We start from the raw sequence: 22,416 nt of genomic DNA, 5'->3' as shown, positions 1-22,416 counted from the left end.
CTTACCTATGTCTATTGTCTTCTCATTGCTGAATTCCTGTGTCAGCCACCCCTCCACACAGGTCTAACCCAGGTGAATTGTCACCATAGCACTCATTACATGGTCAGTCTCTAGTTTAACCATCAGCTAACTCATTCGATAAGCTTCCAGACAGTGGGGGCCATCCATTCTTCTCAGGATCCCTGGTGCCTAGTACACAAAAGAAAGCTGTCCTGAACAAAGGTTTTGGGCTCATTTGTGGTTCTAGTAAGAGGCATTTCAATCAGGTAGGCAGATAAGAGTTTGTTGTTGCATTTTTTGTGTGTTTTTTGTTTTTAAAAAGAAGAGCCTTTCATCAATCAGATTGCATAGATGACAAATTTCAGCAGCCGCTTCAGATAGGGAGTTTGGGATGGACATGTACACACTGCTATATTTAAAATGGATAATGAACCAGGACTTTCTGTAGAGCACAGGGGATTCTGTTCAATGTTATGTGGCAGCCTGGATGGGAGGAGAGTTTGGGGTAGAACGGATACATGTATATGTAAGGCTGAGAGTCCCTTTGCTATGCACCTGAAACTGTCACAACATTGTTAATCAGCTATATTCCAAAATAAGATAAACAGTTAATAAGAAAGAAGTGGCCTTGAGCCATGACCTTCATTTGCCTAATTTCCTGTCTGGCATTTTGGGCCTCAAAGGCCATAACACAAGTACCACTGAGAGCACCACGCAGAGGGCACCCCAAAGGGCCCCTGCAGCACCCAGCCTCAGGCTAAAATACCAAGAAGCCAGGGTTTGTGGCTGCTCCCCCTGTGCCACGATGGGGGACATCCCCTCATCATGAGACTCCCGCCCCAGCCACTTCTCACACCACGTGTCTGGCAGTCTCAGCGTGTTCTTTTCCCTGTTCATTCTCTTGCTACTTTTAACATCAGGGCCCTGAAATGCTTACCATCTAGGACAAGGCACCTCCATTTCTCCAGCCCAGCGGTCCTCTCACTTCGTGGGAAAGCATGGTTACCCGACCCAGAGGCGTTAAGTGATGATCTTGCTTGACAAACTGGAACAAACCGGCAGTTCACAACGTTGATTCAGCCTCTGCAGTGCTACAGGCAGCCAGCCACACACAGGATCAAAACCCAAGGGCAGTGCGTACATCTCCCATCCAGGTCTCCCTGCTGCGCTCCAGGAGGGGCTGATGACCCTCAGCTGGGACTAGGCACAGCCACGTGTGGAAAGGGGCAGTGCTGCCTATGGCCCGGCCCCACCACGACTGGAGTCGTGTTACTGTACTGCGATGTACCTGGAAGGGTCCCACGTAGACCAGCAGGCCTGATCCAGACACTCCATGGGACCCTGGCTCACATGTGCCTGAGCGTACATGTGTAGGGAGGGGGTGGGGTCTTCCCCTGCTCCAGAGATGTCCTTGGACTTGCCCTGGCATGTGTGCTGTGTTTCAGGGAAAAGTGACTGATCATCCACCTGTCAAAACCAAAACAAACAAACAAAAAAAACCACCCCAGTTGCAATCCTCTTCGTCTGTCTGTTGTGAAGAGACACGCCATGTGGGTAAAAGGTGCACAGACAACTGAAGGATGAATATAAATAAAATTCAAAAAGGCCCCAAAATGTAGAAGTGGGCTTGAGAAATTTGGCAATCATTTTTCTATTGAGAAAGAGCTGGTCCACAAGGGAGGAAAAAAATCAATCCAGGACCACACACCAGCAGAAATCAATTTAATTAGGGAGGGGGTGGTGAGCACAGAGAATGAGAAAAATAAACCAAGGTCCACCCACACATTTCAAAAATTCAGAACAAGGACCATAAAAAGGATGACATGACTACAGCCTGTAACAAAAAAGTGAATAGTTTCATTTTCGTGAAAACCAATTAAGGGTGAAAAAGGGGAAGGAGGTCGCAGAGATGTTCAAGGTCAAGTGAAGAACCAGGAGAAGGAGGACACATATACCTCAGTCTTTTCACACCCCTCACCCTTGGCTGAACCCACTCAGCCCCCGGCCAGGACAGCAGATCTATCAAACCCACTGGAGCTCTCCTGGAGCTCTTTCTTTATCCTCTCCGGAGTAATTTAGGCTGATGTCATTACCATCAGTGACTTTTACAGAATACGGGTTGCCAGATTTAAGACAATCCAAATATGATTCCCAGTTAAATTTGAATTTCAAATAAAATAATAGATGCATTTTTTAGCAGAAGTATGTCCCATGTAATAATTGGGACATACTTATACTAAAAAATGAAATAAAATTCTTGTTTACCTGAAATTCAGATTTAAGTGTCGTGTTTTATCTGGCATCTCTACCCAGAATCCTACCATCAGAACCAAACTTTATTGGTATTATGCGGGCTAAGTTGCTTCAGGTGTGTCCGACTCTTTGCAACCCTATGGACTGTAGCCCACCAGGTTCCTCTATCTGTGGGGTTTTCCAGGCAGTAATACTGGAGTGGATTGCCATTTCCTTCTCCAAGGGATCCTCCCGGCCCAGGGATCAAACTTGCATCTCTTACATCTCCTGCACTGGCAGGCGAATTCTTTACCACCTGCGCCACCTGATAAGTACTTCTAGCAAAATTCTTACATAGAACGTGACCTAAATAGTAGAAACCCTAAGCTCCTGTGGACAGGACCTTACACAAGATTTAATCAAATATTGGGTTGGCCAAAATGTTCATACCATAAAACTCGAACAAACTTTTTGGCCAACCCAGTATCTTCATTGACAAATATGGGAGCTTGGAAACATTAAACAAGATTCCCTCCTGGGATGCAGAATCAAGACAAGAATCCATGTGGCCTGTTTTTCTCCCTCCTTCCTCTCTGACAAGAATTTTATTTTCATAAACTTTATATATAACATACAAAGCTTCAGGGGCTAAATGGTGAAGTGGATACTAAATTCTAAAATAATTTTGTAAAGTTGAAACAAATAAAATGAGTAAAAAGAGTATAATAAAGAAAGGGTTAGGCCTTTGTGAAATCTAACTTTATAATGTACCTTTTGAATCTTATTTTGAAAGTCTGCAATCAATTACTTTTCAATCAGTCACCCAGACCTTCCGAATGCACACTTGGTCCAATTCAAAAGCTCCACAAAACAGGCTGAGTCTCTTCAGCACATCCATCACTGGGCTGAAAATGCCTGCCTGCCAGCAGACACCAGCCAACGCAAGGAAGGTGGGAGGAAGCAAATGAAAAGGGCAGCAGCTCTGAAGAAGGAAAATGTTTCCTTTGCCCAGTGTGTATCTAGGGGCTGGGGGAATGCTTCCATTTACTAAGGAGCCCTGTTGTCATTTGAGAAGCACATTTGAATGCTGAAACCTAACAGGGACTCTCACCTAGCAGCAAACTGGGTCCTAGATCTAGGCCAGACTGTTTGATCTTTAGAGACCTTTTCGTTAAAAAGCCCTCATTCTTTAGAAATGAGATCTAAAGTGCATTCTCCTTTTTAGGAACTCCCACAGTTTTAAAGGCTTCAGTGGACAATTCTGATGTTCACTCCCATATGGTGTTTTCCTAAAATTAATGTCCAAACAAGAAAGTACAGCCAAGCTTGGATTCCAAGGTCATCCAGGACCTACATAAAGTCTGTATCAGTTTGGATACCTGCCTATCAATAACAAAACACCCCCTTAAAAGTGGCTTGAACGATGTTTTTGTTTTTGTTTTCCCACATGATAAGTCGAGAGATGGATGGTCCTGGTGTTGTTTCAGGACCTCCCCAGTGTTGGGGCTCTGGGTCAACTTTCCACCTATTTTCTCCACCTGTGCCTCAATACTACAAGATGGCTACAGCAGCTCCCTGTAAGATAACCTTGTGCTTGAAATCCAAAGCAGAAAGAGATTTTCCTTACTAGATATTTTTTTATCATCAAAGAGAAAAATCTTTCTTCAAAACCCCCAGCAGGTATACACTTGTGTCCCGTGACCAAAGCTGGATCACATGCAAGGGAGTCTAGGAAAACAAGAATCCAGAATTTTTAGCTTTTATGTAGGGAGATGAAGGCTCTGACATCATCAAGGGGTATGCATTGCACACTAGTGTCCTGCTGTCAAACATCACCCAAGTCCTAAAAGTCTTTGCAAACTGCTTCATCTCCTGAGTTCTCTATATTTAGTCATGACACCAACAATCTTTCTGTCACTGCTCTGGAGACCACCAATTCTTTGGGGTTCCTTCCTTTCCCTAATTCCCACAACCAATCAGTCTCCATGTCTTAAGGATCATCCATCCCTTCACAGAGAGTCTTCTAACTCTTTTCTCCTTTTTGTTCTAATACTCAGATGCTTATCACTTCACAGCAAGACTAAAGTGCAGAAGCTACAAGACTATTCTGCCCTCATCCTATATACCACATTTAAAAAACTAAGTTTCTTGTTCAGAAAACTTTCAAGGAGTCCCTATTAACCACAGAAGATATTACAAAATATTTAGCCTAATCATTAAGGTCAGCCACGATCAGCTGCAGTGGTTAAGAAAACTGACTCTGCTGTTAAATGACTTGTGTGAGATTTGGCTATTGACAGCTGTCTAAGGTTCTGTTTCTTCATTCATAAAATGGAGGTGATAATACACAGCATACACGGTAACTGTCAAACAATGGTAGCTATTATTTTTACTATTTTTTTTTGTTGTTACTAAGTAGCAGGCACTCTACTCTGAATTAGGATGGATGGGTGGGTAGTACACAGTGGCTGCCTTCGATGAGCCAATTTCAATTGCTGAAATAAAGTTCAACCCTTCCATTGGCTGAATGTACCTCTAATCCACCACTCAACAGCCATTTTATAAACGGATTCTTTGTCTTTCTCTACTTGACTAAGGCACTCTTGCCTGGAAAATCCCATGGACAGAGGAGCCTGGGAGACTACAGTCTATGGGGTCGGGAAGAGTTGGACACAACTGAGCAACTTCACTTTCACTTTTTGCTTTCATGCACTGGAGAAGGAAATGCAACCCACTCCAGTGTTCTTGCCTGGAGAATCCCAGGGACGGGGGAGCCTGGTGGGCTACTGCCTATGGGGTCTCACCAAGTCAGACACGACTGACGCGACTTAGCAGCAGCAGCGGCAAGGAAAGTACCAAGGTTAGCACCATTTTGGGCTGAGCTCATTCTTCAAGAAAGCTTCTGCTAAAATCCCTAAACCAGGACTTCCCTGGTAGACCAGTGGTTAAGAATCTACATTGCAGAGCAGGGAACATGTGTTCAATCCCTGGTCAGGGAACAAAAATCCCATATGCTATGGAGCAACCAGGCCTGAGGGCCACAACTACTGAACACTTGAGATCCAGAGTCTGCATGCCAAAGCTAGGACCTGATACAGCCAAATAAATTAATTAATTTAAAAAGTAATTTCCTTCTCCCCAATGGCAACTCACTCCAGTATTTTTCCCTGGAAAATCCCATGGACAGAGCAGCCTGGCCGGCTATAGTCCAAGGGGTCACAAGAGTCAGACATGACTTAGCGACTTAACTATCACCAAATAAAATAAAACCCCTAAACTTCAATTTGTCCTCAAGAAAAACTTCATTTGCTCTGAGGCCATAAACCCTGGCTCATGTCTTGATTTATTCTTTCAAAGCAGTTTATGCTTCCTTCAGAAGCTGTTAACAGTATGTCTTTATCTTTTTCCAGTATCTATGCAACTTTGAAAAACTAAAATGAAAAGACATGGTGTCTCTTTATTTTATTAGGCCACAGTTAGTTTCCATAAATTTTAAGCATCAGCGATTAAAAGTCACACCAGGGATTAAATGGACACACAATTTACACTCTTCTCACTTTGTGACGGTCTTGTGACTTAGCATTTTCATCTTTACATTTCAACTCCTTTTTTTTCTGTTTTTTTACTTATTTTTTTAAAAAATGTGTGTATTGATTTTTGGCTGTGCTGAGTCTTCGTTGCCGTTTGCAGGCTTCTCACTATAGAGGTTTCTCTTGCTGCAGAGCGCAGGCTGTAGGGCGCGCAGGCTTCAGTAGTTGCAGCAACTCTCAGGAGTTGTGATTCCAGGGCTCCAGAGCACAGGCTCAGTAGTTACAGCACACGGGCTTAGTTGCTCTGTGACATGTGGGATCTTCCCGGACCAGGGATCGAACCCATGTCTCCAACATTAACAGGTGGATTCTTTACCACAGAGCCACCAGGGAAGTCCCCTTTTTGTTTTTTAAATTTTTATTGGAGTGTAGTTGCTTTACAATGATATATTAGTTTCTGACTCTGTGTGACCCCCTAGACGGCAGCCCACCAGGCTCTCCCGCCCCTGGGATTCTCCAGGCAAGAACACTGTAGTGGGTTGCCATTTCCTTCTCCAATGCATGAAAGTACAAAGTGAAAGTGAGGTCGCTCAGTCGTATCTGACCCTCAGCGACCCCATGGACTGCAGCCTACCTACCAGGCTCCTCCATCCATGGGATTTTCCAGGCAAGAGTACTGGAGTGGGGTGCCATTGCCTTCTCCGATATTAGTTTCTACTGTAGAGCAAAGTGAATCAGCTATACATTATATACATATATCCCCTCTTTTTTGGATTTCCTTCCCATTTAAGTCCCCACAGAGCACCAAGTAGAGTTCCCTGAGCTATACAGTAGGTTCTCATTAGTTATATATTTTATGCTGCTGCTGCTAAGTCACTTCAGTCGTGTCTAACTCTGTGTGATCCCAGAGACGGCAGCCCACCAGGGTCCCCTATCCCTGGGATTCTCCAGGCAAGAACACTGGAGTGGGTTGCCATTTCCTTCTCCAATGCATGAAAGTGAAAAGTGAAAGTGAAGTCGCTCAGTCGTGTCTGACTCTTAGCGACCCCATGGACTGCAGCCTACCAGGCTCCTCTGTCCATGGGATTTTCCAGGCAAGAGTACTGGAGTGGGCTGCCATCGCCTTCTCCGTATGTATTTTATACACAATGTCAACAGTGTATACATGTCAGTCCCATTCTCCCAATTTATCCCATCCCCCTCAGCTCCTCTTAATTTGACCTCTTTTGTCATAACAGCCATAATAAAAGACAATATTGCATACAATAGCAACACTGCAGTCTCATTCTCTGTTGTTGTTGTTTTTTAAAGGTATGTCTTTAACGATAAGTTGGACCTATGCCCTGCTTATACATTCTGGCCACAAAAGAATTCCATGCAATGAATGCTTCTCTTGCCCTCTGAAATGATCTAAGCAGTGAAAGTCCAGGAGAATGCCTCAGTTCACTAAGTTCATTAGTGGCAAAGTGCAGGCAGGGACCCGAGCCCCTGCCTTTCCTCTTGCCTCCAGAGGCAGGCGAGTATCTCTGTTTCTCCAGGCTGTGCAGGAACACTTAGTGGTTAAGGACACTGACCCTGGAACTAGACCGCCTGGGTTCAAACCATGGTTGTGTGACCTTGGGGAATTCTTTAACTTATTTGTGCCTGAGTCCTTCCTCTACATTGAGAACGAAAACTGAGTGAGCTCAGAGGATTGCTGTGAGAATCACATGAGTTAATATATGTAATGTGCTTGGGGCACTGCCTGACACATGATTAAGAGCTCCGTAAGTGTGAACTGTTGTTATTACTAACACTCTTTCCCTTGGCTTGGCCACCCGTCAACAGTCTTGATGGCTTGCTGGAACACTTCCTAAACATTCCCCTAAAGCACTCTATTCAAAACTCCAGGCCAGCCTATGAATCAACCAATTTCATTCTGTAGAAAAGAGTCCCAGAAGAAAACAGGGGAATGCTGGATACGGTGGGGCTAATGCTTTATCAGGTTCTTCAGAAGGCTGGAGAACAGAAATGCAACTGTTTTGCTTAGAGGGAATCCATATTTTATTTCTCTCCAATAAAACAATGTTCTCCTTAAGAGTCAAGCAGCATTCCTCTCACTGCCTACTACTTTATAAAACCTCCTACTCAAATAGACATGCCCCTAAGAAAACCGTTCAAGTCTGCACAGTTCAAATAGCTTTGGCTCAATAAAAACCAGACTTCTGACAAGCTCATTAATCCAAAGATCTCAATCCTAAGGTAATGTTCATTTATCAAAGTCATAACTGGAACACTTAGGTATAAATATACTGCTATGATGAAAATACAATCTATTTTAAAAAGTCATTCTAGGGGTACTTTTTCTCACTTAGTGACCACTTAAAAAATAAATACTATAATTTATACACTTAAACAATTTGCTTCCTTTACTATAAGTTCTTTTTTCCATCTTTAATAATAAGTCTGACAGTCCAACACCAGAAACCAAGAATAGGTTGAAAGAAGCAGACTGTAATGTCTTCACAGTTTCAGGATAAACAATACGATTTACAAGGCACATAAAATACGTGATGACAAACCTATTAAAAGTTCTTTTCACCTAAAGACTATAAAAATACTTTGGCTCAGTTATCTGTGTTTCAGCTCTCTTAGCATAGCAAGTGGCACTAATGAAAAGCAAAAAAGACCAAAAGAAAGAAGGATGGCAAAGAACTAAGAAAGCACAGACCCTAGAATAATCTGAAATTGGCTCCAGCTATCCTTTGAGAGTTGACCAATGGAAACAGGGAACCTCTGTTTCCACTCTATAGGTCCAGTTCTTAATGAATACTGTCTGTGTTCCAAGTGCAGTAGCAAAATAATAAATCAGAGTGAATTCAACGTAGGTATGACCTATTCGAAAAGACTAAACATTTAGTGCATTCGCTTTCCTGTGGTTCGTAACATGTGTGAGCGCGGGGCCTGGAAGCTTGATGTGGGACCTAGAAGCACTACCACTGATGCTCCTACACTGTTGGTGGGAATGTAAGCTGGTGTGGCCAGTATGGAGGTTCCTGTAAAAACTAAACAGAGTTACCACACGATCCAGCAATCCTACTCCTGGGCATATATCTGAACAAAGTATAATTCGAAAGATGCATGCACCCCGTCCCTGAGTTCACAGCAGCACTATCGACAATAGCCAAGAATGGAAACAACCTACATGTCCATCGGAAGATGAATGGATCAAGAAGATGTGGTGTGTACACACACACACACACACACACCATTAGCGCCACCTGGGAAACCCATGTATGTATGCATATATATGTGTGTGTATCTATACTTACATATATGTGTATATATGTATTCATATACAGCATGAATGGATCTAGGGATTATTTTACTAAGTGAAGTAAGATAAAAAGAGAAAGACAAATACCATACAATATCACTTATATGTGAAATCTAAAATATGACCCAAATGAACTTACCTAGGAAAAAAAAAACAGACTCACAGCCATGGAGAATAGACTTGTGATTGCCAAGGGGGCAGGGGACTGGAAGGGATGGATTGGGAGTTTGGGATTAACAGATGCAAACTATTATATATAGGATGAATAAACTGCAAGGTACTAATATATAGTACAGGGAACTATATTTAATATCCTATAATAAAACATAATGGAAAAAATATATATGTATGACTGAGTTATTTTGCTGTACAGCAGGAAGAAACACATTGTAAATCAACTATGCTTCAATAAAAAGACATACGATTAATACGATGGTTTTAATACACTTGAAAATGGAGAGGTTTCTAAACAAAAACCTGCCTTTCTCCCCAGCAATTCTACTCCTAGGGTACACACCGAAGAGAACTGAAAATATATGTCCACACAAACATAGCCAAAAAGTGGAGATAACTTAGATATCCATGAACTGATGAATGGATAAATGAAATGCGGCTTATCCATACAATGGAATATAATTTAACAGTAAAAAGAAATGAAGTAGTCACACCTGCTAAAACATGGATGAACCTTGAAAACATCATGCTAAGTGAAAGAAGCCAATCACAAAAGGACAAGCTATGTATGATTCCCTTTATGTGAAATGTGCAGAGTAAGCAAATTTATAAGGATAGAAGGCAGATTAGTGGTTGCTAGGAAAAGAAGGGAACAGGGAAAGTCACAAGCAGAACTCCAGAAAAGGGAGCAAGTGATAATGGGCATAGGATTTGGGGGAGAGAGTAATGAAACATTTTAAAATTGATTATGGTGATGGTTGTACTACTGCATAAATTAAAGGGGTGAATTTTGTGATATGAAAATTATATTTCAGTAAAGCTGTTCGTTTTTAAACTTTTTTATTGAAGTATAACTGATTTACAATGTTGTGTTAGTTGCAGGTGCACAGCAAGGTAAATCAGTTTTATATGTAAATTGTTGTTCAGTTGCTCAGTTGTGTCTGACTCTTTGCAACCCCATGGACTGCAGCATGCCAGGCTTCCCTGTCCTACACCATTTTCTGGAAGCTTGCTCAAACTCATGTTCATTGAGTCAATGATGCCATCCAACCATCTCATCCTCTGTTGTCCCCTTCTCTGGCCTTCAATCTTTCCCAGCATCAGGGTCTTTTCTAATGAATCAGCTCTTTGCATCAGGTAGCCAAAGTGTTGAAGCCTCAGCTTCAGCATCAGTCCTTCCAACGAATATCCAGGATTGATTTCCTTTGTGATTAACTTTTTTGATCTCCCTGAAGTCCAAAGGACTCTAAAGAGCCTTCTCCAATACCACGGTTCAAAAGCATCAGTTCTTTGGTGCTCAGCCTTTTTTATGGTCCAACTCTCACATCCATACATGACTACTGGAAAAACCATAGCTTTGACTAAATGGACCTTTGTTGGCAAAGTGATGTCTCTGCTGTTTAATATGCTGTCTAGGTTGGTCATAGCTTTTCCAAGGAGCAAGCGTCTTTTAATTTCATGGCTGCAGTCACCATCTGCAATGATTTTGGAGCCCAAGAAAATAAAGTCTGTCACTGTTTCCACTGTTTCCCCATCTATTTGCCATGAAGTGATGGGACCAGATACCATGATCTTAGTTTTCTGAATGTTGAGTTTTAAGCCAACTTTTTCACTCTCCTTTTTCACTTTCATCAAAAGGCTCTTTAAATTCCTCTTCAATTTCTGCCATAAGGGTTACATACAAATATGTCCACTCTTTTTTAGATTCTTTTCCCGTATAAGTCATTACAGAGTATTAAGTAGAGTTCCCTGTGCTATACATCAGGTCCTTAATTTTATAATGAAAATAAATTTCCCAGTTGATTTTTATCTATTTGTTAATGGCTGCGCTGGGTCTTTTATGTTTTTGCTGCTGTGGGCTTGCTCGAGTTGCTGTGTGCAGGTTTCTCTTTCTGGCGGCTTCTTCTGTTGTGGCGCACAGGCTGTAGGGCGCGTGGGCTTCAGTAGTGGTGGCTCCTGGGCTCTAGAGCACAGGCTCAGTAGTTGTGGCACACAGGCTTAGTTGTCCTGCAGCACCTGGGATCTTCCTGGAGCAGGGATGGAACCCTTGTCCCCTGAACTGGGAGGCAGATTCTTAACCACTGGACCACCAGGGAAGTCCTAGGTCCTTGTTACTTACCTGTTTTATATATAGTAGTGAGTATGTGTCAATCTCAACCTCCCAGTTTATCCCTCCTTGCTTTTCCCCTCTTGTGACTCCATTTCTGTTTCATAAATAAATTCATTTGTACCTTTTTTTTAAAGGCTGCTCTTTTAAAGTTGCTTTTCTCTCATTTTTTTTAACTGAATAGATATTTATTACTCAATACAAGTGACAGGGTTAATAGTGAAGTATATATTAACTACATAGACAGTATATAACATACACAGTAGACCTTTGTCCTTCGCAAGTGATATTCTGGAAATATTTCCAAATTGCCAAATGAATGATTACCACTAGGGCTGAGGTATTGTACTATGACCGGGGGGCGGCGGTAGGGGTCATTCATTCTGGAATCTACGCGGATTGTGACTCCTGGAGTCATGCAGAGCAAACTCTGCATAGCCATATACAGTGGTCCTGGCTACCATTAAGACACTACTGCTGCTGCTGCTAAGTCACTTCAGTAGTGTCCGACTCTGTGCAATCCCATAGACGGCAGCCCTCCAGGCTCCCCCGTCCCTGGGATTCTCCAGGCAAGAACACTGGAGTGGGTTGCCATGTCCTTCTCCAATGCATGAAAGTGAAAAGTGAAAGTGACGTCGCTCAGTCGTGTCCGACTCTTAGCAACCCCATGGACTGCAGCCTACCAGGCTCCTCTGTCCATGGGATTTTCCAGGCAAGAGTACTGGAGTGGGGTGCCATTGCCTTCTCCGACCATTAAGACACTAGCATGTGCTTTTATTCCCCTGGATCTCCCCCTGCCACCCCAGCACCACCAAAGAAGGAATTCTTTTTTCTTTTTCCACTTTACAAGAATTATTGAATATGTGTCAACAGATTGGGATACAGATAGTGGTTGGTCAGCCAGGCGACAATGGTTTATTCTTAACAGGTATCGCCAGCACTCATGAGGATCTTAGAGTTCCATGATCAGTCCCCCGCCCCCGCCACCCCCCACCTCCATCTTGATCCCATCTCATTCATATGTTTACAAAAAAGGTTCCAACATGTGGTTATGAACTGTCAATCTTATTTATAGGCAAATAATCTTTTTCTGCATATTTTAACCATCCTTTTCAAAATATACTAGTTGCTGTCTGCTCTGGCTTTTTTGAATTTCCAATTAAATATGCGATTTGCTGTGCTTTTGCAGTAGATATAGTTAGCATTGCAAATACTTATGCTTACTGAGCAAACACCTGTGTGCTCACTTCCACCATAACCCATAGAGATGGAAGCTGCTGACCTTTAAGCAAATGGCAGTACATACATATTTTCTTCTGTAAGTCATTGAGTGTGGGAAGTAACTAGTCACATCCAGAAAATTCCATTTGTGTTTGTATAAGGGATAGGGAAGCAGAAAAAATGGAAATGGCCCAACTCCTGCTCTGTTAGAACCTAAGCAAATGAATCATTTGACTATGTAGGACTAATTTCCCCAAACCATTTGTTCTATTTAGTTTCTTTTGTTTGTTTTGTTTTGTTCTCTGACCACGACGAGGCACGTGTGAGCTTAGTTTCCTGATCAGCAATCAAACACACGCCCCCTGCAGTGGAAGCACAGAGTCTTAACTACTGGGCCCCCAGGGAAGTCCCTGCTCTATTTAGATTTTACAGTCATTTAATTATTATAATCCATCTCAGACATATAAGGTATAAAGGATCGTGAAGCATCCCATTGCTTACTACTACCCCACAGCAATAATGCATGTGGAGCCCCTGACCACATTATTATCTCCATTCTTGATTTTCAAATGGTTGGGAAAGGACAAAAAAGTGACGCATAATTCAGAAACTGCAGGGCAAAACATGAGTGACAGCCAAGCTGATATTCAATAAAGATACTGCCCTTTAGAGTCTGATACAAAGGGATTACCTGTCCAAAGTTAAACCCACTCCCTGGAATCCACACTGCCAGGATGTCGCAAATGCTCACCACTGTGTTCTCTTTTAAGCTAAAACACCAAAGCTTCTATACAGAGATGAATGGACATCCCTTCCCATTCACAGTGGATAGCTCCATGAAAACACCATGAGTGGTTCTATCTCTGAATATTCATTTCTGAAACGAAATTTTCCCAACATACAACACTTCTCTCAGAAATGGCCTATAAATTTTTCTACTTATTTTTAGGAACAAAATATTCATTTAGGAGTTCATCTACTTTCTAATCCATCTACCAATTCAAGTCAAAGGAAGTTGTTGTTTTTTTTTTTTTTTATATTTATTTATTTGGCCCTGCCAGGTGTTAGTTGTGGTCAGGGATCAAACTCAGGCCCCCTGCATTGAGAGTGCAGAGTCTTAGCCACTGGACCACCAGGGAAGTCTCTCAAAGAGAGTTTAAATCTTCCTTTTCAATGGAAAAAAACAAAAACAAAAAAAAAAACCATATTTGCAGGAAAAAGAGAAGTATACAAGGTCAGGGGAGCAAGAGATGGTTGACTGCTAGTTCAACATAGTTCCAAAATCCAGAGAACACACAGGACATTGAAACAATATAGAAAGGCAACCACAGTGGGTGTCCTATGTGATCTGAGAGTTCTTCTATTATTCAATATTTACTGTGAATTTATTTATCACATTAGATTCTCTCTCTTAACAGACTTGAGGGAACAGGACACTGGATGGTTAGATTTTAGCCAGAGGATAGAGAAGAGGGGATCAAGGGCTTGAGTACTTTCTGGATACGACAGGCCTGGTGGAGCAGCATAACTTAGGCCCTAGATGGGGAAGTAGTGGTGGTGGGGTGGTGGTAAGGGAGGGAGACAAAAGGACTAGCCCTGCCTGTTTTCTCAAACATCAGGCCCATTGCCCAGGCTCTGAAACTTCAGTTGTAATCATGGCCCTCTTACTTTCTGCTAACAAATGCTGAGTCTCCAGGTCACTACAGCTCAACCACATTTTTGCAGTTTGAGTAAAACCCCTGGTAATAGAAAGGAAAGTTGAAGGGGTGCTCCTGTGCAATCATAATCAACTCTCCCAAGAGCTGTTTGTTTTTTTTTTCTTTTTTTGTTGGTTTGTTTGCTTTCCATTTATGTCATCTTTCTATGTGCCCTGTTCATAATGAGTTCAGTGTTCCCTGGATATAAAAGGGCATGCTAACTAAAGGCTATGGACAGAAAGAATCATTCCTCATACCTCATGTGTTCTTTGCTATGCTTTCATTTCTCATTTCTTTCCAAAAACAACTATAGATGACTTCATAAGAAAGAAAAAAGTAGGTATGCACATATATGTTTTATACACACGCACACACACACATACACACACACACACACTCGGGCTTCCCTGGTGGCTCAGATGGTAAAGAATCTGCCTGCAATGTGAGAGACCCAGGTTTAATCCCTGGGTTGGGAAGATCCCCAGGAGGAGGGCACGGCAACCCGCTCCAGTATTCTTGCCTGGAGAATCCTAAGGACAGAGGAGCCTGGTGGGCTCTATATAGTCCATGGGGTTGCAGAGACGCAACTGAGCGACTAAGCACAGCACACATGCACTCACCTATATATCAATTATACCAACTATTTACACATATATGTTAGAGTAGGAAGATATGATAAAGTTGAAAGAAAAGATCATGGTAATGACTTAAAAAATTTTTTAACTTAATACAGTCACTATGTGTTAGTTGCTTAGTCATGTCCGATTCTTTGCAACCCCATAGATGGCAGCCCACCAGGCCCCTCCATCCATGGGATTCTCCAGGCAAGAACACTGGAGTGGGTTGCCATTTCCTTCTCCAAAAGGAACTATAGAAAGAAAGAAAGTGAAGTTGCTCAGTCGTGTCTGACTCCTTGTGACCCCATGCACTGTAGCCTACCAGGCAGTGAACATTAAGAATAGTTTTGAGCCTCCAGATAATTCAAGGCAAAGGCAGAAAAAGGTCAAGTGATGCACAGTCTTGCATCAAGTCTGAGTTTCCTAAGGGAGCTGTCCTTTTATCTTTCCACATATCAAGTTAAACCAAATCTTATTTAGTTTCGGAGATGACGCTCCCAGTCTCTTCAGCCACACAAACTAGTTAAGATATATTTTATGAACATTCTCTTTTATCCTTATTTTTCCGAACTCCAGACTCGGAAACTATAGCCAAATCTACCCCAGCTCATCAGCAGTGATGCCGAAGAAACTCATAGCATGTTCCCAGAAGCATTATCTTGATGCAATAGGTTATACACGGGGGATTAAGAGATGAAAGACGAGGCTACATATCCTAACTCTTAATCTTCTGCTATTTCTGCTTAAGAAAAAGAAAGATATCTCAGTAAAGTGAAACAAAAACTACACACAGCAAATATCTGAGACAGGACAAAGGATTATATAGTTAGATCATTTGAAAGTAAGTAAAGCTGATAACCAAAAGTTCCATGGACTTATTTGCAGCTCATCTTTAACCAAGAAACAAAACAAAATAGAAGGGCTCAGTTACAAAGAAAAAAAAAAAATAACCCAATGTCTAGAGATGAAATGGATTTTGTTGCCACTAAGCTGTTTTACAAGAAATGCGGTAATCTGATGCTCAGAGGCCAAGTCTCTTTAATAATGGATGGATCAGCCTTTAGAAAACTATAGGAAACAGATCCTAGGCCAGACCTCCTGTGTGTGTATGTTGGAGGTCCTATAATTGAAGGAAATGGCTTTGGGAGTCTAGGAAAAGACTAGAGAGATCACCTCTCCTTGTGTATGAAACACATCTAATTAGGTAACTGACTCTCTAACCTACTTAGGTAACTGACTCCTTCAAAACCAAGTTTTCCGAAATACTCTAAGAAACTGCTGCCTTCAGATTCAGATCCCAGAGTCCCCACTAAAGTCTCATTTTCCTCCATATGCTGGTGCTCAGCATACTGCCTCACTCTGCTAGCACAGTGGCTCTAAGATTGTTTTGTATGCCCATGCAGTTCAACAGGTTTAAGTGAAACAAAATATAATTGCAATACAAGCAAGATTGTTTCATGTGATTTCTAGAATGAAGATTTTGTTTTTTTTTAAAGACCAGTACTTTTTTTGTGTTGATTAAACGACACGGATCCCAGGGAATATTGTAGAAAACACAAGGAGAATTCACTACTGAATGTTTTCTCATTTATTGTAAAATTTTTTCCCACCATGCACTGTTAGATGAAAGACGTCTGGGGTGAACAATGAATTTGCAGTTAACATACTTTACTGAACCTGTCCTTCTGAAAAACTTCATTGGGAAAGTTAAGTGCTGTGTATAAGTTCAAGCAATTTGCTGAGGATTCCTTCACATTCTATTTTAGCTTGTAGTTTTTAATCTGAAAAGCTAATATTTACTTTATAAGCTTCCAAAACATCCAGTAAGCAAATACTCAAAAAGTTATATGATAAACAGATTTTATACACCTTCTGCATTTAATATTATTTTATAATACATTTCTTAGAGTTTCCAAACACTAATTTGATTATATTTTTTTAAATTCTATAAACTGTTAACTCTTTCACAACTGACTATGGTAAAATGCAGAGTAAAAAAGTTCTTTGTCTCTGACCCAGGAGTCTTATGTCCTTGTGGTTTAGTTGCTGAGTTGAGTCCAATTCTAGCAACCCCATGGACAGAGGAGCCTGGCAGGGTACAGTTCATGGGATTCCCCAGGCAAGAATACTGGAGTGGGTTGTCATTTCCTTCTCCAGGGGATCTTCCCAACCCAGGAATTGAACCTGGATCTCCTGCATTGTAGGCAGATTCTTTACCAACTGAGCTACAAGGAAAGCCTCACACCTATTAGGACAGCTTGTTAGTAGGGTAAATTCTCAGATCCGTCCCAGTTCTCAACAACTCTCACTAAATTATCATAACACAAATGTCATGCTGAGACCTAGATTAATAGACTATTTTCCCTTTCCTGTTCTTCAAATTAGGGATGTGTGTTAGTGAACATGACAAAAATCTTGCTTTTGTCCTCTATTTATCACTTCTTTCTTATGGAAGAAAGTCATGCTTTATTATGTATATACTCATAATGCTTTATATTGTTACTGTTACCACTATCTAATTCCATAACATTTTTTATCACCCCCCAAAGAAATCCTGTACTCATCAGCAATCACTCCTTAGTCCCTTTCTTCCCTCATCCCCAGCAACCACTAACCTGCTTTCTGTTTCTAATCTGGACCTTCCATACAAATGGAATCATACAAAGTGTGATCTTTTGTGATCAGTTTCATTCACTTAGCATCATATTTTCAACGTTCAGCCATGTTGTAGCTGATATCAGTACTTCATTCTTTTGTATGATTGAATAATAATTGATTATGTAAACACATCATAATCTGTTTATCCATCAGTTGGTGAACAGTTGAGTTTTTTCCCCTACTTTTGACTATTTTGAACAGTGCAGCTATAAAATTTCATGTACATGTTCTTGTGTAGATTTAGGTTTACATTTCTCTTGTGTAAATACCTATTGTTGTTGTTGTTCAGTTGCTCTGTTGTGTCCAACTCTTTGTGATCCCATGGACTTCAGCACATCAGGCTTCCCTGTCCTTAACCACCTCCCAGAGTTTGGTCAAGCTCAAGTCCATTGAGTCAGTGATGCTATATAACCTTCTCATCCTCTTGTCCCGTTCTCCTCCTGCCTTCAATCTTTCCCAGCACCGGGTTCTTTTCCAGTGAGTTGGCTCTTTGCATAAGGTGGCCTAAGTACTGAAGCTTCAGCTTCAGCATCAGTCCTTCCAATGACTATTCAGGGTTGATTTCCCTTAGGAGTGACTGGTTTGATCTCCTTGCAGTCCAAGGGACTCTCAAGAGTCTTCTCCAATACCACAGTTCAAAAGCATCAACTCTTCAGCACTCAACCTTCCTTATAGTCCAACTCTCACATCCATACATGACCACTGGAAAACCTATAGCTTTGACTATACACACCTTTGTCGGCAAAGTAACGTCTCTTCTTTTTAACATGACGTCTAGGTTTGTCATCATTTTTCTTCCAAGAAGCAAGCATTTTTTAATTTCATGACTGTAGTCACCATCCACAGCATTTGGAGCCCAAGAAAATAAAGTCTGTCACTGTTTCCATTGTTTCCCCATCCATTTGCCATGAACTGATGGGACCAGATACCTGATCTTAGTTTTTTGAATGTTATGTTTTAAGCTAGTTTTGGGTCATGTGGGAACTGTTTTTGAGGCATTATACCCAATTATTTTCCAAAGTAGCTACATCATTTTACAATCCCATCAACAATGTATGACTGCTTCAGTTTCTTCACATCTTTGCCAGCACTTACTATTGTCTGCCTTTTTCATTATGGCCATGCTGCTGCTGCTGCTGCTAAGTCACTTCAGTCGTGTCTGACTCTGCGCGACTCCATAGACAGTAGCCCACCAGGCACCCCCGTCCCTGGGATCCTCTAGGCAAGAACACTGGAGTGGGTTGCCATTTTCTTCTCCAGCACATGAAAGTGAGAAGTAAAAGTGAAGTCGCTCAGTTGTGTCCGACTCTTAGCAACCCCATGGACTGCAGCCCACCAGGGTCCTCCGTCCATGGGATTTTCCAGGCAAGAGTACTGGAGTGGGGTGCCATTGCCTTCTCCGATGGCCATGCTGGTGGGTATGAAATGGTACCTTTGGGAGTTTGATTTGAATTTATCTGATAATTAATGGTGTTAAGCATCTTTTCATGTGATTATTGTCCATTTATATATTTTTCTTGGAGAAATGTCTTCAAACATTTTGTTCATTTTTTTAAAAAAATTACTTCTTCATCTTTGGCTGTGCTGGATCTTCGTTGCTGATGGGCTTTTCTTTAGTTTCGGTGTACGGGCTTCTCATGTGGGATCTGCCTGGATCAGCAATCGAACCCGTGTCTTCTGCACTGGCAGGCAGATTCTTTACCACTGAGCCACCAGGGAAGCCCAGATTTTTTGCTCAGTTTTAATGAGGTGATTTGTTCCTTGTCATTATTGAGGTTATGTTTGTTTTTTTTTTTTCCCCTTGGTTGCACTGGGTCTTCATTGTGGTACACTGGGCTCACAGGCATAGATGTCCTGCAGCATGTGGGATCTTAGTTCCCAGACCAGGGATCAAATCCGTGTCCCCTGCATTGACAGATGGATTCTTAACCACTGGGCTGCCTGGGAAGCCCCCACTGTTGAGCTTTAATAGTTCTTTTTTTTCCTTCTTTCATCTTTTAATTTCAGCTTTATTGAGGTACACTTGACAGATGTAATAGTTTCCTATGTATTCTAGGTATTAGACCCTTATCAGACACATGATTTGAAAATACTTCTCCCACTCTTTGGGTTGTCTTTTCAGTTTCTTGATACTTTTTAATTTTGTGAAAGCAAAAGTTTTCAATTTTGGTTAAATGAATTTATCTATTTTTTCCTTTTGCTCACTTGTGCTTTGTGTGCCCATTTAAGACACCAACCTCTAATCCAAGGTCAGGAATATCTCATATCTTTTCATATTGAGATGCAATTTACATACGATTCTTAGGGACTCTTTTTTATTGTGAATTTAACCGGTACACCAAAAAGTTAAACATAAATGTATAGTTTAATTATTATAGAATCATCCCCAGGCCAAGAAACAGAATACTGCCAGCACCCGAGAAGGCCTTCTCGTGCCCCACCTCTGCTTCCCAGTCCTAACACCGTGGCAAGACTGTGGTTCTTGAAGGCAAGTCCCAAATCAGATTCACCTTTGCATTCAAACAGAATTCATTATAATGCTTGACAGCAAGTATTGCTGAGTAAATTAGCAAAAAAATGGAAAGTCAGTTATCTTACTGTCTAATAGCATCTCCTATGAAGTTTTGATTGGTGAAGAGATTTAAACTATTGCACAAAGCTTTGTTTCTCGATCTGTTTTTGTCTTTTGTTTTGCCCCCAATTCATTTTAGGTACATGATACATTTGATCAATTAATGGCTGACTCTAGGTAGAGAAAGAAAAATAATAATATCAAAAACCAAATGGTTAAGACTTCACCGGTGACCCAGTGGTTGAGAATCTGCCTGCCAATTCAGGGGGCACAGGATCTATCCCTGGTCCAGGAAGATCCCACATGTTGTGGGGCAATGGATCCCGAGTGCCACAACTACTGAGCCCTTGTGTGGCAACTGAAAGCCTGGAGCCCACGCTCAGCAACAAGAGAAGCCACCACAGAGAGAAACCCTCCTCGCACCATAACTAGTGAGTAGCCCCTGCTTGCCACAACTAGGCCCACACGCCACAACAAAGACCCAGCACATCCAAAATAATAAAACAAAATAGTTAATGTTCAAGCTAGATTTAGAAAAGGCAGAAGAATCAGAGATCAAATTGCAAACATCCACTGGATCATAGAAAAAGCAAGAGAATTCCAGAAAAACACTTACTTCTGCTTCATTGACTAAACTAAAGCCTTTGTGTAGATCACAAGTAGCTGTGGAAAATTCTTAAAGAGATGGGAATACCAGACCACCTTACCTGCCTCCTGAGAAATCTGTATGCAGGTCAAGAAGCAACAGTTAGAACCAGAGGTAGAACAAAGGGCTGATTCAAAATTAGGAAAAGAGTACCTCAAGGCTGTATACTGTCACCCTGATTATTTAACTTATATGCAGAGTACATCATGCAAAATGCCAGGTTGGATGAAGCACAAGCTGGAATCAAGACTGCCGGGAGAAATATCAATAACCTCAGATAAGAAGATGACACCACCCTTATGGCAGAAAGCAAAGAGAAACTAAAGAGCCTCTTGATGAAAGTGAAAGAGGAGAGTGAAAAAGCTGACTTAAAACTCAACATTCAAAAAACTATGATCATGGCATCTGGTCCCATCACTTCATGGAAAGAGATGGGGAAACAATGGAAACAGTGACAGACTTTATTTTCTTGGGCTCCCAAATCACTGCAGATGGTGACTGCAGCCATGAAATTAAAAGACGCTTACTCCTTGGAAGAAAAGCTATGACCAACCTAGTGAGTGTGAGTGTGTTAGTCGCTCAGTCGTGTCCAACTCTTTGTGATCCCATGGATTGGGGCCCTCCATGCTCCTCCCATCATGGGATTTTCCAGGCAACAATACTGGAGTTGGTTGCCATTCCTTCTCTAGGGGATCTTCCCAACTTGGGGACTGAACCCAGGGCCCCCCACATTGCAGGCAGACTCTTTACTGTCTGAGTCACTAGGGAAGACTAAGCCTCTAGACAGCGTATTAAAAGGCAGAGACATTACTTTGCCAACAAAGGTCCATCTAGTTAAAGCTATGGTTTTTTCCAGTAGTTGTGTCTGGATGTAAGAACCAGACCATAAAGAAATCTGAGCACTGAAGAACTGATGCTTTCCAACCGTGGTGTTGGAAAAGACTCTTGAGAGTCCCTTGGACTGCAAGGAGATCAAACCAGTCAATTTTAAAGGAAACCAACCCTGGATATACATTGGAGGGACTGATGCTGAAGCTGGAGCTCCAATATTTTGGCCACCTGATGCGAAGACTTGACCCGTTGGAAAAGACCCTGATGCTGGGAAGGATTGAAGGCTAGAGGAGAGGCGGATGACAGAGGATGAGAGGGTTGGATGGCATCACTGACTCGATGGAAATGAGTTCGAGCAAATTCCAGGAGATGGTGAAGGACAGAGAAGCCTGGCGTGCTGCAGTCAATGGGTTGTAGAGAGTCGGACTTGACTGAGTGACCGAACAACGACAATAGATAATTATTGTAGGCTTACCATACGCCTGAAGCCATGCCAAGCAACACGTCAGTCTTTACAGCACTCTTAAGTGAGATGTGTATTTTTCTCTCTCCCTATGACCCTCCCTATCTTTCACTCCCCATTCTTTTGTTTTTACCTACAGGAGCACCAGGTCTTACAATGACTAAGTAACCTGCCCCAGGTCACATAGCTATCAGAGAAAGAAAGCAAAATGAGGCAATCTGACTTCAGAGCCTACGTGATACAACCCTCAACCCTTCCCAAGTAATTCTGAGTCCCAAAGTATCCTGAGAATTGCCCTAAATCTGATAGAAAAAAAGATGCTCACTGAATTCCTGCTGTCTTTCTCAGATTT

General features: G+C 41.8%; 1 protein-coding gene across 1 annotated transcript in view; it reads right to left on the bottom strand.

Annotated features, from left to right (window-relative positions):
• The window catches only part of SHROOM3 (shroom family member 3), a 330,073-nt gene that overhangs the window by 274,109 nt on the left and 33,548 nt on the right, over positions 1-22,416 (bottom strand). The gene's annotated exons all lie outside the window — the stretch shown is intronic.

This window comes from Ovis canadensis, chromosome 6 (assembly GCF_042477335.2).
Source record: "Ovis canadensis isolate MfBH-ARS-UI-01 breed Bighorn chromosome 6, ARS-UI_OviCan_v2, whole genome shotgun sequence".
NCBI classification, from domain to species: domain Eukaryota; kingdom Metazoa; phylum Chordata; class Mammalia; order Artiodactyla; family Bovidae; genus Ovis; species Ovis canadensis.
This window is presented reverse-complemented; position numbering and strand designations above follow the sequence as displayed.